At 47.7% G+C, this 9,092-nt stretch overlaps 1 pseudogene; it reads right to left on the reverse strand.

The window, feature by feature from the left end:
- Positions 1-2,948: 2,948 nt before the first annotated feature.
- On the reverse strand, positions 2,949-7,195 carry LOC100962212 (annotated as a pseudogene).
- Between the last annotated feature and the right edge of the window lie 1,897 nt (positions 7,196-9,092).

Consider the following 9,092-nt stretch of genomic DNA (forward strand, 5'->3'; position numbering starts at 1 on the left):
TCTACTCTTTTGCAGAGACCAGAAGGCACAAGAGGCGGCTGGAGCAGGCCCAGCACATTGAGTGTGTGGACCAGGGCTGAAGGGTTCCCAGGGGAAGAAGGAGGGTGGGAGGACGAGAGAGTGAGAGTCCCTTGTGAAACTTGCAGATGATGAAGGACAAATGGGCCTCCTCAGTAGGAAGAATGCTGGGTTCACACCCCAGGGTAGATGGGTTCAAAATACTCCTAAGCCAGGCCTGGGTCTTTCCTGTCTCCCTCCTGGGAGGGTCTGTTTCTGATTAATGGTAATTAATTAAAAATACTTGAAATGGTTTACTCTTAATTTCTTACAAATATAATTAGTGAATAAAAGTTTTTTTTTTAATTTCAAAATATTCAGAGGGTACAAATATTTTTGATACATGGATACCTTGTATAAAGAAAGCTTCCGTCTAGGCTTTTGGCCTGCTCCTAACCAGAATAGTGTTCATTGTACCCAACAGATAAGTTTTTACCCCTCACGCCCTCACAGCCTCCCCTCTTCTTGTTTCCCAATGTCCTTAACATCTCCTTGTGCCCATGGGCACCCATCCTTTAGCTCCAATAATTAGAAAGTACATGTGGTGTTTGTTTTTCCATTCCTAAGATATTTCGCTTAAAATAATGGTCTCCGGTTCCATCCAAGTTGCTATGAAATATACTATTTCATTCCTTTCTATAACTGAATAGTACTCCATGATGTGTGTGTGCACGCATGTTCATGCACATGCCACATTTTCTTTATCCACTCATGAATTTCACACAGGTTGATCCCACATTTTGCGGTTGTGAATTATGCCATGATAATTACTCTAGCTATCTTTTTGATAAAATGACTTTTCCTTTGGGTAAATATCTGGCCAGCATGGGATTTCTGGATTGAAGGAGAAGTCTACATGGTTTCTTTCAGGAAACTCCCCATAGAGGCTGCACTCACCTGCAGTCCCATCAACAATGTAGAACCATGTCTATTTCTCTGTATCCAAGGCAGCCTCTATTGTTTTTTGACTTTTTAACAATGGCCTGTCTGGGAGGGGTACAGTGGTATCTTATTATCTCATTCTGATTGTAACTTGTGTTTCCCTGATGACTAGTGATGATGAGCATTTTTTCCTATATTTGTTGGCCCTTTGTCTGTTTTTTTTTTTTTGTTTTTTTTTTTTTTTTTTTTTTTAGAGACAGAGTCTCACTTTGTCACCTTCAGTAGAGTGCCGTGGCGTCATACCTCACAGCAACCTCCAGCTCTTGGGCTTAGGTGATTCTCTTGCCTCAGCCTCCAAAGTAGCTGGGACTACAGGTGCCCACCACAATGCCTGGCTATTTTTTTGTTGCAGTTTGGTCAGGGCTGGGTTTGAACCCGCCACCCTCGGTATATGGGGCCAGCGCCCTACTCACTGAGCCACAGGCACTGCCACTTGTCTGTCTTCCTTTGCTAAACTTCTGTTCATGTATCCTGCCAGTTACTAATTTTTTTTTTTTTGCTAATGTCTGGAAGAGTTTTCCTTATATTTTCTTCTGATTTGTATGGTTTCATGTCTTACATTTCTTTTATTCATCTTTAATTAATTTTTCTATAAAGTGAGAGAGAGGGTTCTATCCCATTCTTCTACATGGGGCTATCCAATTTTCCCAGCAAGAATTTTCATTTCTTGAATAGGGATTCTTTACTCCAGGGTGTGTTGTCAGCTTTGTCAAAAATCAGTTGCTGTAGGAAGGGGTTTTACATCTGGGTTCTCTGTGTTGTTCCATCAGTCTCTGTCTCTAGTTTTGCACCAGTACCATATTGTTTTGGTAACCATAGCCTTATAGTATAATTTATTAAGTCAGGTAAGTGATGCCTCCAGATTTGTTCTTTTTGCTTAAGTTTGTTTTGGCTATTCAGGCTCTTTTCTGATTCCAAATGAAGTGTAGAATTATTTTTTCTAGATCTGTGAAATATGACCCCGATATACTAATGGGGACTGAATTGAATATGTAAATCACTTTAGCCAGTTTAGACATTTTAACAGTGTTTATTCTACTGATCTGTGACTGTGAAATGTTTTTCCATTAGCATCATCACAATTTCTTTCCTCGGCATTTTGTAGTTCTCCTTGTAGAGTTCTTTCACCTCTTTGGTTAGGCATATTCCTGGGTATTTTATTTCTATGCAGCTGTTGTAAATGGCATTGAGTCTCTGATTTGACTCTTAAATGGACTATTGTTACTATATAGAAATGTTACTGATCATGTACATTGATTTTATAAACTAAGATTTTGCTGAATTTAGTTATCAATTCTAGGAGTCTTCTTTTTCTTACTTTTTTTTTTTTGAGACAGAGTCTTACTCTGTTACCCTGGCATCGTAGCTCACAGCAACCTCAAACTTTTTGGCTCAGGTGATCCTCTTGCCTCAGGCTCCTGAGTAGCTGGGACTATAGGTACCCAACACAATGCCCAGCTATTTTTTTAGGGGTCTCACTCTGGCTCAAGCTGGTCTCAACACTGAGCTCAGGCAAACTACCTGCTGTGGCCTCCTAGAGTGTTAGGATGACAGGTGTGAGCCACCACACCTGGCCTTATGGCATCAATTTTTATATCTTCTCTATATTAAATGTATTAAATTCTCTCTTTTTTTTGCTTTTTCCCCAATTTTTGCTATTTATAATTTTTTTTATTAAATCATAGCTGTGTACGTGATATTTATAATTTTTAACATATAGTTTTAAAATTTAAGTAGCCAAATTTATTGACCTTTGCTACTTTTAATTTTTTCCACTGCTATAAGACAATTTAAATATTTACAGTTTTAAAAGTACTTTGTTTTTATTTTGAGAGGAGTGATTAAGACATTTACATATCAGTTCTTTGTATTGTTTCAATTTCAGAATATTTGCTACTTAAATAAGAAAAATAAGACTAGTCTGCTTATTATTATTATTTTTTTTACATTTAACCCTGTGTGCTGGTGTGCTCAAGCTGCAGGGCAGAGGGGGCTTGCGCTTTCTGGAAGAATTTCTCCTGACATGTCTTCGCTTCTTGGCTCAGCGCCTCTGCTTACTCTGCCTGTAAGGCAGGGTCCGCCACTCAGCTTCTCTGAAGTCCCTTGGGTTTCTTGACCTCCTCTGGGAGGCTCTGCCTGAAGAGCAGTGCTTTGTTCTGTGGCTCTGGTGCTGTTGCTGGCTGTCTCTGCCAGGAGCAGGGGAAACCTCTTGTCCAGCTTCTGGCTCTTCTCCGACTCGGCCACAACCAGCCACTCCCTGCTCTCCCTCTTTTTCTCTAGGACCTCCTGGTTGAGAATGGACACCTCCTCTTCCAAGCTGCTGGTGAGGCTGTTTTCTCTCCTAGCCTCCTGATGCCACCTGGGCCTTCCTCTCATCCTCAGCTGGGGCCACCTGGGCCTTCCTCTCATCCTCAGCCTTGTTATGGTCTTGGGCCCTGGTGCAGAGAGTGGCCAACTCTATTTGGGCTGAGGCTAAGGTGCCCTGCCTGTGCCCCAGCTCTAGAGCCTCCTCTAACCAACTCCACAAAGCCTCTGGAGCTCTGTCACTTTCAGCCTGCTCAGCCTTGAAGCTGCAGTCCAGGCTGTCAGCCTGCTCCTGCTGCCGCCCCACTGCTGCTCCAGCTTGCTCACTTCTGCCTGGAGTGCCTCCACTCAGGGCTTGTTGGCTGTGTCCTGCCAGCAGCCTCAGACTGGGCTCCTGAGCTGGCTGCACCTTCTCAGCTGGTCGTCCCCAAAGACTGCTGGTGCTCCCAATGCACCTTCTCAGCTGGTCGTCCCCGAAGACTGCTGGTGCTCCCAATGCACCTTCTCAGCTGGTCGTCCCCGAAGACTGCTGGTGCTCCCAATGCACCTTCTCAGCTGGTCGTCCCCGAAGACTGCTGGTGCTCCAGATGCACCTTCTCAGCTGGTCGTCCCTGAAGACTGCTGGTGCTCCAGATGCACCTTCTCAGCTGGTCATCCCTGAAGACTGCTGGTGCTCCGGGTGCACCTTCTCAGCTGGTGGTCCCTGAAGACTGCTGGTGCTCCTCTTCTTCCTTAGCCTGCTGTTCCTTCAGTTGCTCCACAGTTTGCTGAAGCTCCCCTAGCTCTGCTCTCTGGGCTCCCTCCAGATGGTGAAGTGTGGTCAGCTCCTGGTGGTCACTGCCCTCCTTTTCTGTCAGGCCAAGGGCCAGCTGCTTATTAAGGGTGTCCTGCAGCTGCATCTAAAGCTCTGCCTTGGCTGCCTTCTCCAGAGCATGACTGGCTTGGGCCCAGCCCTGCTCCTAGGTCAGCCATGTCACCTCCCTCTCCTGCTGCCCACACTCCTCCTGCTGCTGCCCCTGGCTCTCTGTGAGTACAGCCTGCAGCCATGCGAGCTCACTGCCCATTTGTTCTGCCTCCAGCGTGCTGCAGAACAAGTGTCCCTGCTGCCCTTCCAGCCACTCAGGCTCTGTCTCCTGCCCTGCAGGGCGCCTTGAGTGGCTCCTGAGAGGCTCTTTCCTGCTGCTCACCTATCTTATGCACAAGGCCTCCAGGTGGGCCACCTCCTTCCTGGTGGCAGTCATCTTTTCCTGCAGAGTGGAGAAGTCATCAGCAAGACTCTGGGCCCTGACCTCCTTCTCCTGCTGGTGGGCTCTGGCCAGGCTGGCATGGAGCTAGGATGGCTCATTCTGCTGCTGGCCTCTCTGGAGCTCACTCTGGGCCTGTACCCCTGCCACCTTCTCCTTTGCCTCCTGCAGCTCCTGGTGGGGCGTCTCACACACCTCCTTAACTGTCATCAGCTGTTCCTGGAACATGGCACCACACCAGCTCTCCTCTTTCTTCCTATCCTGCTGCTCAGCCAGGTGGCTACCTCTCTGACAAGCTGCTCACATTCACTCTCAGCCCTGCGCTGGAAGGCTACCGTCTCTGCCAGCTCCTGCCTCAGGGTCTCAGCCCGACGCCTCCCACGCTGCTGTAATCCAGCCTCTAGCCCTTGGCACCAGCCTTCTCTTCTAGCTCTTTCTGTTCCCGCTTTGCTGCTCCACCGGGCTTTGGGTCTCTCCCTTCAGCTCAGAGATACGGCACTGCTGCTCTTCCAAGGCATCTGATGCCCTGGCTTCTCCTCCTCACAGCTGCCTGTGGTGACCTTCAAGGACTCCTCCAGGGTCCAGAGCTGCTCCTGGAGCTGGTCTTCTCCTGGGCCACCCTTTCTCTCTCAGCTGCTTTTTGTTTTTCAGACCTCAGCTGGGCCTCTAGCTCTGCCACCTGGGCCTGGACCTGACGCTGCTCCCGAGGGCTGCCTGGAAATGGGTCTGGAGTTCCTCCACCTTCTGGCTGTACTCTGCCCTCTCCCCCTGGGCCTGTGTCACTGAGATCTGGGCGCTGTCTTGGGCTTCATGAGCAGCCTCAAGTGGCTGCTGCAGAATCTCTAGCTTGGCAGCTTTCTCCTTCTCCCACGCCTCCAGCTGCTGGCGCACGCATCCGCTCCCTTCAGGAGGCCTCTGGCTCCCCAGCAGCTGTGGCCAGTTGCTGGGCGTGGTCCCTCTTGGTGGCCTCCTGCTCCTTGGCTGCTTCCTTCAACTGCGGCTCCTTGGGCGGCAGCTGCTGCTCAGCTGCTCCACCTGGTGGCGGAGGCCCTGGGAGGCTCTTGCTGTTGGAGGCTCTGCAGGAGCTGGGCCTGCTCCTTTTTGGCCTGCTGCTTTAGGCTGGCAGGTTCTTGATCCTCAGCTGTTGGAGGGCGGCATTGAGTGTGGTGAACTCAGAGGTCAGAGAGGCCACCTGCGCCTGGGAGGCCTGCTCCAGCTCTTCCTCGGCTTGGCTGACCTTAGAGACGCAGCTCTGCGCGTCCGCGATCAGGCTAGATCAGGCTAGCCAGCGGCTGCTTTTCTCCTTCAAAGCTGCGTGTTTGGCAAGTAGCTTGGCTTCTTGCTGCCTTCGCTCGGGCGCCAACATCTCCACCCTGGCTCGAAGCTGGGTGTTGTTTGCAGTGACAGTGGCCGCCTCTTGCTTCAGGGTTTCCAGCTGCAAGACGTCACCCAGCACCTCGCCCTTCTTCTGGGGCGGATTCTCCTGTAGCCAGGCCAGATGTTCTTCCAGCTGTGAAAGTTTTCCCTGAAGGATTTCATTCTTCTCTTGGAGGCATTTCTTGTCCTTCAGGGCTGTGCCTCGCTCCTCCTCCAGGTGAGCCTGCTTCTATACCCGCTCCCAGGGGCCTTGCTGTGCTCTGCTGTCGTTCTCTGAGGGCGTCCTGTCCTGCAGGTGACTGGCAGACTCCCGCAGCTTAAAGGAGAGGTCTCCATTCTCCTCGGAAAGCTGCTTACTCTTCCATCCACCTGGCCGTTCTGTGTCTTCAGGCGAGGGTACTGCTTCAGAGTGTTATGCAGCCACATGATGAGGCTCTCAGTTTTGCCCTGTAGCTCCTCAAGCTCCCTGGGTTCCAGCGGGCTGGCTGCCGGCTTCTCATTCCGCGGGGCTGGGCGGTCAGTGTGCTGCCACGTCCCTGCTGTCCGTGCATCCTTCTCAGTGAGGGGCTCGTGGTTCCCACCCAGCTCCAGCTCATTCCTGCTTTTTCTATCGTCTGCGAGCTGCTTCTTCAGCTGTCTCACCTGGAATTGTGGGTCTGCAGCGTCACCCATGGGTGAGGCTGGAGAACCTGAGAGGGAGTTGTTCCCACTGGAGGAGGAGACAACCTTCTGCAGCTCTAAGAAGTGAACCTCCCTCTTGGCCTGGTGGGGAGAGATCTTCAGAGAAGGTACTGGAGCAGGTGGAAGGAATAGGAACTTTCTGCAAGGAGCCCTCTAGGTCCTCATTAAGGTTTAGCCCACCCTGAATGGGACCTTGCACAAATTTAAGCATGACAGCTAACTCAGCCTGAATTTTTAATTCAAATTGTTCCCAGTCCCTGGGACTTTTGGAGCTCATGGTAGAGTGATGTAAGAGCAGCATGGTCACTTTGGCCTGTCCAGCTCTGACCATCCCTTTCTGCACAGAGACCAGGCACTGGGGAGAAAGGGATGTTTTTGATTTTGCTGCAGATAACTGCATACAGAGTCCAGTCTAGCTGGCACCCTGGCTGCTTTGGGATTTGCTGTCCCTCTTCAGTGCCATGGAGGCCGGCAGTGATCCTGATGAAGACATTGCAGTCCTGGAGCTGCAGCACAGCCTCCGTGGGGTCAGCCACGCAGACTGTTCACCCAAGAGAGAAGTGTAGCGCCCTGGGGGCATGGAGTGTCATCTTAGTGATGCCAGACAATCACCCCAATGCACCCCTCCCAATTCTCCACTTTCCGACTGTTACGAAGTAGGCTTTCTGCTCACAGTGGCCTCTCCAGCACCCCCTTTAGGCCTGGGCATCCCTGCGAGTATCCCAGCCACACTCCGGTGTAGGCCCTTGCCAGTTACCTGGCCACATGCTCCTGCTTCACCTAGAGATTCTACTGTTCAAATAATTTTTAGTTTTCTAGAACTTTGACCACCAGTGATCTCTGCCTCTCCACTCAATTATTCTGCTGTTCTCTGTGACCCAAGCATGTGAGTAGTCCTGTGCTGAGCACAGACATGTTTGTAAACCATCCAAACCCTTGAACTAGCTGCCAGGGAACTGATATTTTAGTATGAACTTATATTTTAGTGTGAACTCATATTTTAAACAATTAATTGGAAAACTGAATTTCAAAAGTGATGAAATTTAAATGATAGAACCAGGATCCTCTCGAAACAGTGGTTCTCAACCTTCCTAATGGCGTGATGTATTTTCATTGTGACGAAGGTGTCGCCACCCACCGGTTGAGAACTGCTGTTCTAGAAGAAAACATTTACCAGGGTTTCTTGTTTTACATCTAGGTTGTCTAGGAAGCTTTCCTTTTATAAGGGACTTTTTACCTGACTTTTGGAAGATGAATATATGTTAATTTTGTAAAGGTGATTAAAAATGAAGTGGCAAGGATTCCAGATGGAGGGGAGAAATAAATAAGAGCTTACACTGATAGAGCACGCATTATGTACTAGAAACCATGCTAAGTGTTACACACTGTGTATACACACACACACACACACATACACAATTAGACCTTCGTATCTGTGGGTTCTTCATCCAGGGATTCAAAATAGTTTAAAAAGTACAACAATAAAAAACCAATACAGTGTAACAACCACTTATATAATGTTTACATTGTATTAGGTATTATAAATAAAGATAATTTTAGTTATTATCCCTTAAAATATTGCTTAGGTTCCATTCTCTTCCTCCTTTCTCTCTGGAATTCCAGTTAATTCATGATAGACCTTTTAATTTGTCTTCTGTATTATCTTTCCTTGTTTTCTACAGCTTTAATCTACTCTAGGTAATTTGTGTGTGTGTGTATGTGTGTGTGTGTTCCATCTTCCAAATAACAAATTCTCTTTTCAACTCCGTTTAACTTACTATTATATAAGTGAATCTCTGCAAACCATGTTTCTGTTTTGTCAGCTGGTTCCACATTAGGGTTTTCTAGTGGGCAGCAATAAAGGGTACTGCAAGTTTGGAAGAGAAAGAGAGCACTTGATTCTTTCTTTTCCTTTCCTGTGGATTTTCTTTGTGATTCCTTTCTGCTGGTAGCTCTTTTCAGCATTACCTTAGTGATGCTTCTTGGAGTGCCTGCCTATGACAGCCGCTAAGTCCAGTTTGCAGAAACTGCAGAATCTGAGAGGTTTAAGTTCTAGGCTGAGAGACACCACCAGCACCAGTCGACTAGTACCTCCTAAGAATCAACAACAATCACATTTTTCTCTTTTTTCCTCCTCAAATTTATTGAGGTGTAATTAGCAAATAAATATTGCATATATTTTCAACCTATCACTTCACATATTTACCTCTTCCTTTTTTGGTGAGAAAAATTAAGATCTATTCTCTTAGTGAATTTCAAATACTGTCATGCATCACTTGTAAAATGTGTACGAAGAAATGTTTTATTGTGCATTGTTGTGTGAATATCATAGAGGGTACTTTATGCAAACCTGGATGGCATATCTTATTGCACACCTATCCTATATGCAGTAGCCCATCATTCCCAGGCTAAGCTGTACAGTATGTTACTGTACTGAATATTGTAGGCAATTTTAACACAGTACTAAGTGTTTTTATAGCTAAACAT

The sequence above is a fragment of the Otolemur garnettii genome, unplaced genomic scaffold, assembly GCF_000181295.1.
Source record: "Otolemur garnettii isolate 467f Iridium unplaced genomic scaffold, OtoGar3 scaffold00004, whole genome shotgun sequence".
Taxonomy (NCBI): Eukaryota; Metazoa; Chordata; class Mammalia; order Primates; family Galagidae; genus Otolemur; species Otolemur garnettii.